Source organism: Spinacia oleracea, chromosome 3 (assembly GCF_020520425.1).
Source record: "Spinacia oleracea cultivar Varoflay chromosome 3, BTI_SOV_V1, whole genome shotgun sequence".
NCBI classification, from domain to species: Eukaryota; Viridiplantae; Streptophyta; class Magnoliopsida; order Caryophyllales; family Amaranthaceae; genus Spinacia; species Spinacia oleracea.
Genome location: NC_079489.1, coordinates 83,275,408 through 83,281,770, shown reverse-complemented (window position 1 = coordinate 83,281,770; position 6,363 = coordinate 83,275,408). Strand labels below are relative to the sequence as shown.

At 32.7% G+C, this 6,363-nt stretch overlaps 1 long non-coding RNA gene across 3 annotated transcripts; it reads left to right on the top strand.

Moving 5' to 3' along the window:
* Positions 1-923: 923 nt before the first annotated feature.
* On the top strand, positions 924-6,018 carry LOC110804118 (uncharacterized). 3 transcript variants are annotated; one of them, XR_002537644.2, is made up of 4 exons: positions 924-1,059; positions 1,545-1,724; positions 4,345-4,406; positions 5,634-6,018. It is a non-coding gene; the product is annotated as an uncharacterized lncRNA (long non-coding RNA). The 3 variants fall into 3 exon arrangements; XR_002537643.2 differs by having other exon boundaries at positions 1,001-1,120; XR_002537645.2 differs by lacking the exon at positions 924-1,059 and adding an exon at positions 1,129-1,313.
* Positions 6,019-6,363: the final 345 nt, after the last annotated feature.

Here is a 6,363-nt window from a genome sequence, read left to right as displayed (position 1 = left end):
TATAACATGTGGCCATATATATATAGTAAGCTAAAATATTAGGTTGAAGAAGAGCATGTACCTGTAAAACCGTTTGTTATTGATATCATCAGCAACTTCCCACTGTTTAGTGTAAGATACAAATGGGCATTGGTGAATAGCCGTTGTTTAATTTATTTTATACGCGCGTGTATGTAGTTTATAAAAATTTGGCTATATTTACCCCAATGATTCATGAAAATAATATAGTATGCATTTTTTTAATATTTAATTAACATGTTGGGTCAACCCGAATTCGAAGAGGTTAGGTCTTGAATAAACATTTTTCAACCCGTTCTGAATTGACCCGACCCAATGATAATCCAAACCCGAAAATAAGTTGATGAAACTATTGAAACCTGATCGATCCGAGCCAACTCGATTGACATTTACTATGGACGATTATTAGTCTATGTTGACCCATATGGAGTAATTAAATTAGAGTTATGCCTTAACAAAACAGTTGAGAGTTAGAACTTTCAAAATTCGACCGACTCAATATTGTGGTTTTGGGTTGCACATTCGTCGCATCATTCGAGTCTAACTCTCAAATAACCTATATTTAAAAGATGCGGAGTACTAAATACGAAATAGGAGCATATAAAACATTTTTGGAACATATCTCAAATGTTTATTGAAATCCTTAGTGTTATAACCTTGGTTTAGTTGTTTATACTCAAGTTAAGTGACACGACCACTCGCTACGTCATAGCACTACGTACTAGCATTTATGCAAGTGTGATACCTCATACGGAGTTTAAATATTGCAATAAGTAGAATAATGCTAAATATTCTTTAAAATAATATTTGATATACATATTTATAAACAGTACTTCGTGTTAACATTAATGATTAGTATATAGAGACACACGCGTGTTTACAAATTACAATTGCAACGATTTAGAGCCAAATAAATGGACTAATATACTAGTCAAGAAGTCAAGAGTCTATACGTCTCTTATTGACTACTCCGGATATGTCTATACGAAAACTTTTTATTTGCAATCTCTATCATACGGAATTACATTTACAGAATTACAGGTACCATAAAATTAAATTTTTCCCATAATTTATTTCAAAAAATGTCCCATGGTTTTCACAGGTATTGCATTTTTAGAATTATTTTCTGTAATTGAATTTTGTCTAATTGAATACACTAACATGTGGGAAACCATGGGAAATTCAAAGAAACCTTACAATTTGTCTAATTGTAACAACAATCAATTGATTTCTGGGACAAAATGAATTTGTTTTTAGTAAAAGTGCCCGGCAAAAAAACAAGAACCCTAATTTTGGTGAGTGATTTGGGGTTTTTCTTTTTAGTAATTATCGCTGTAATTTGTTGGTCCTTCTAAGGGGAGGTTGTTCTGTTATTGTTTTTTCATTGTTGGGTCATTAGGTGATGTGATTGGACTTCAGTTGTAGTTGATTATGGAAAACTTGATACTCAACTTTTTTGTTTATTTAATTTGTTGATCATATATTTAAAGTTGATTTTGGTGACTGATGGATGCCTTGCATTCTAGCCTTAAGGATTTGCAGATATTAATGTAATCAAACGATGAATTTTCGGGTGGAAATGGAAGAGCCTGTTTAATTGAAACGAGCAGCGATTGATGCGCCAACTGGAACATCAGGCAATTGTTGATATTTCTCGTACTGCTTCCTCGCCTATTGTTGTCTATAACATCAACATCAGGCTTCAGGTAACTTGTTACAGTTATATTGTTGTGAAATCCTTTGTTGTATAACTTGTATTTCCCATAATAACCTTTTGGGTTGTCTAATGCAACAATGCCGATGTCATATACCCACCTCTATTTTCTGTTGATGTAATGTGGCAATGTAAAATCATTTTTTAACATTAATCTTAACAGTAGCTCTCTGATTCCAAAGTGTGTTGATCATCCTGCCATCCAAGTGAAGTCAATAGTTATTTTTGCTAATCCTTTTCAGTTTCCTCCCATATCTGGCCACTAGGAAGCTTCAGAAATGAACTAATCAGTACTTGGGTCAGATATGACATATGTGAACATGAATGTTGATTATTTTTTCAGAGTTTTTTACTTCACTGGCGTTGTTTCTTAAAATTATAAAAGTACACTAGATTGTTAAAAGGCGGGTATGGACATCTTAAGAGAAGGTCTACCCGTATCAACATGATCATACCTCTTGTTGCATGACGAGATGCTATTAAGACTAGTGTCCAAATTTTATGCTAGAAAAAGAAAATGTACGATCATATCTTTTCTATTAAGTTGCATTGATGCTTCCTGTCTCAAGAAAGATTTTCTGATTCTTTTTAACTGATAACTTGACAAGACATCATATTGCGTTACATTAAATTTTTCTGAAGTTCTTGAACATATCCCATATTTTTTCTTGAACATATCTCATTTTTCAAAACATTTTCCTGAAGTTCTTGAAATAGCAAACGTAACAGGTCATGAGCATATCTCATTTTTCTGAAGCTCTTGAACATATCTCATTTTATTGCTCATGAGAATGCTGTTGAAATGCCATGTTACCCGAGTTTATATATGGCCTTTGCTTGGGGCAGGGGTAGAGGATTGTACACAACCTTACCCATTTGGTCATAGAGAAACTATTACCTTAATTGCTTAGAATTTTAGATTCCTGGTAGGAACTGGAAGGCATTCTTGGCATACATCTTCACTGCAAATAATATTCGGAGAAAAGTTTGAATTTTGGAGTTTCCCTATTAAAAAAATTCTTTCACTTTTCTAGTTTCTAATGGTGTATCAATTTATACTTGCTATTTGGTCCTTGTGTATACTTAGAGATTTTATTAGTATGCGGTGCTTATTTTTAATTTAAGCATGATCCATGTTGCGATGGTTAATGTCATGTCAATGTTGTCAAGATTGGGATCTTAGGATAGGTGGGATTACTCGAGATCAGATTGAAGGATTGGGATCAAATTGCAAAACTGTATGGTGAATGATCTACGACACCCAAAATTGTGATAGTGATGATAAATAATTAAGAATAGTATATACTATTGGAGCCTGATAAAGTTAAAATATCAACTCTTGAGCCTCTTATATCAAGTTCTCAACCATTGAACAGAAATATTTGCACGGTAGTAAATATTCGGATCCTATTTAGTATTGCCTCCAAGATTCTTACTACTTGCTAAGGTTGACATGAACGACAAATGCAGACTTGTATAGTAGTAATTTCGATAAATTATTAAATAATATTTAAATATATATCATATATACTATTTTAGCTCACTGTTGTAGAATCAGATGTTGGGATTTTAGAATCTTATGAATATTCTAACATTATATTCAATTACAAGATCTGCACACATTAGGTTTTTATGATAAGGATTGGGATTGATTGATTCTATTTGGATCATAGAATTTAAGCAGATTAGGATTCTAACAACCATGAGTTGAATCCTCAAAGGCTCAAACTGAAGGTTATTGAGGAATGGTAGTGAGACTTTTGAAGTTGCATGTTTCAGAGGCTGCAATATGTTGTTCTATGTCTGTTACTCAAGCACGATTAGTCAATTATAGTGTCAGGTAAGGACTAAGGGTACGCAAAAGGTTGGATACGTGAAATCTTAAATATTAGGAATAGGAGAGTGTCCTATAATTGGATATGGGTTCAGAGATATGACATTCCTTTTTCATTTGCTTTCATGTTACAGATGCATATTTGCTAGTTCTTGTTCAAATTATGATTTCACTCCCATTTCTGAGCATATGTTACATGTGTTGTTTCCTTTTCTTTCCCTTTCCCTTTCCTTTTTTTTTTTTTTTTTTTACGAATATGTGGTTCCATATAGTGATATAAAAGAGGTGGTTGGATAGAAATTAAAGATGTTGGATATTTTATACCCTCAACATGCTCAGTCGTTCACAAGAATATAAGGCAAAATGAGGAATTAAGCTAATTACCTGAAGTTCTTGAACATATCTCAGAGTTTCTCTTCCTTCCTTCATCCTTATCTGTGAGAAAGGGTAACCTGGAGACGCGGGAAGATGGTAATTTAATACGACTACTCGTCTAGGAGATCTATACATGGAAAAGTAGTTTTTATTATTATATCCCTTCGGCCTTGTGTTGAAAATGAGACGATAATCTGTTATAAATTTTTTGACATCTTCATGTGGTTTCTTCTTGATTTAAGTTGCTAAGTAGTTGATTCTCCTGTTGGTTGTTGGAAACTGTGATCTTGGTCGTGGAACAAACCTCTTCTCTGCACTTGTGTTGCTTGTTAAATGGTAAGTATTTCTAAGCTTCTAGCTTTATACACAGTTGTAATCTCATAGTCGTATTAATTTGTTGCAGGGTTTTGGCGCGTGATGTCCCAGCTCTGTTCATGGTTATGCCATGTAGTATACACTTCACAGGTAGGTTTATTTGCATCTTCAAACATATGATGTCTTTTTTTCTCTATTGTATTTGCACATCATATTAGGTTTGCAGAAGATGAATACCTGAAGTTTGCTAGATTATAAACTAGAATATAGAGCTAAGTTAGCTTTAAAGTCAAGTTTGTGTGGATTTATTTTGAAGAATAGATTGTGTTGTGACCTATTTCTATTGAGAGTATATTGTAACCATCTTAACTATATGAATGACTTGTTTGCCTTGGCATATCTGGTTTGAACATATTAGTCACTCACAAGCTTCTAGGTTTGCTGATGGTGCCCAAAATGATCCTGTTGTAGTTTGGGGAAAAAATATTTCATGAGAAGTTCCTTATATTTTCTACTGAGACTATGCTGCTGATAGCTATCTTGGAACATGTTGCGAACATTGAATAAATTCTAAACTGCATTATTTATATGTAATGGATGTGACAGTATGCAGGAGAAGTGGTTACATAATCTAACTTATATTTCAGCATTTTGGTCTTTGAAATCCACAAAATACAGGAAGGCAGAGGTTAGTGTGGGAAATCCAATTGTCTATTAGGGTGTTGAACCTTGACTTAGGGAGTTTCCAAACAATGTTCTTATCCTGGGCTTCTGCATACAAAGGGGTAGTTTTGTTATTGATACCTGATGTAAGGTAGATTATGTTATTTTGTGTCTAACATGCATTCTGTTTGTACAGGATGATAATAATTGTGTTTTTTCATTAGTTTTGGCGGGTCATCGTTACTTTTCTCTTGTGGTATTAATTACTGAATGGGTGAATCCCCTTATTTTACTAGGGGTTGTGAGACAGGGTTTTAAATTATAATTTGTAGTTGGGTCTCTGTTTTATCATCTGATGCGGAAGCGTATTTTTGTTGTGATGTCAAGTAAATGGCCATTGTTTACCCAGCATGAATTTTTTTTATCTGTCATATTGGCTACTATAAAATTACAATATATAAAATTATAAAAGAAATTACACACAAACATCGTGTGTGCGTAAACATTAGTCTAACAATACCAGAAAATTGACATAAGTTAAGTTTTAAAATCAGACACAATTATACATAGAAGACAAAGATCTTTGCTGTCCCAGTTGTAGTTGTAGTCGTAGTTGTTGTGATTGTTGTTTTTTTTTTCTGCAGTTGTTTTTGCCGTTGCATTTGTTGTTGTTATTGTTGTTGTTGTTGACATCATCCTCATCATTCTTGACAGGGTTATCGATCATCACACTGCACCAATCAACAGGGTAACCAACAACGGAAACTTGTTCGCACGGACTTATGCCGCTGTCAGATGCTCTGCTCTCAACTTTCTCACCAGCCATACCTGACATGATTGAATCACACTTTGTTTTGGGTGGGGGAGAAGAGGGGTTTGGAAATAATAAATTCATAAATTAGACTAATACTTGTACGCCGTATGTAGGTTATAGGTCTATATATATAATACCTCGTATAAGTGTATAACTAACTAATCAATATTTGCAGAGAACTCTTTGGGATTTTGAATCGTATAGGATTCTATATTTAAGGTATTTCGCATCGTAAAGAATTTTCTATTACATTATATTGAAATAGATATCAACTATTAAGAGTCATACTTGTTATTTTTTGGTTTAAAATTTTCCAGTCAAAAAAATCTACTTTATATGTTTTTTATTCTTTACCTTTTTCTTTTTTGGGTAACGGTTTATATATGTAATATAAAAATTAAAATTGAAAATTCAAATAAATAATCGAATAATTTATTTATATTTTCGAATTTTTTCGAAAATAATTAAATAAATAAATAATTAATTCGGATAATTTTTTTTTTTGAAAATTTGGAAATTCCGAGAAAAGAAGGAAAAAAATATTCGGAAATTCCAAAATAATTAGAATGAATTTCAAATAAATTCCCAACCAGATAAAAATAATTGAAATTAGAAATTTCAATTTAAATT